Source organism: Gavialis gangeticus, unplaced genomic scaffold (genome assembly GCF_001723915.1).
Source record: "Gavialis gangeticus isolate Ggan-Ray unplaced genomic scaffold, GavGan_comp1, whole genome shotgun sequence".
Lineage (NCBI taxonomy): Eukaryota > Metazoa > Chordata > Crocodylia > Gavialidae > Gavialis > Gavialis gangeticus.
In genome coordinates this window covers 46,802,824-46,803,043 of record NW_017729000.1, presented here as the reverse complement: position 1 = coordinate 46,803,043, position 220 = coordinate 46,802,824, and positions in this window count along the sequence as shown.

Sequence of the window (220 nt, the reverse complement as noted above, 5' to 3'; positions counted from 1 at the left end):
CCCTGCCCCCTACTTACCAGCTCCTACTCCAGCTGCAACTATCTGCTGAAGCCACTAGGGACTGTCCAAATCATTGAAGCTCTCTGAATATTTTCTGAAGATTTGGAGAGCTTTGAATTGACTCAGACTTCTTAATTGGTTCCCTGATTCAATTCAGAGTTGGAGATTTGGCCACCAAATTGGGCCGAATCTCCTCTGAATCAAATCACCACCCAAAGCT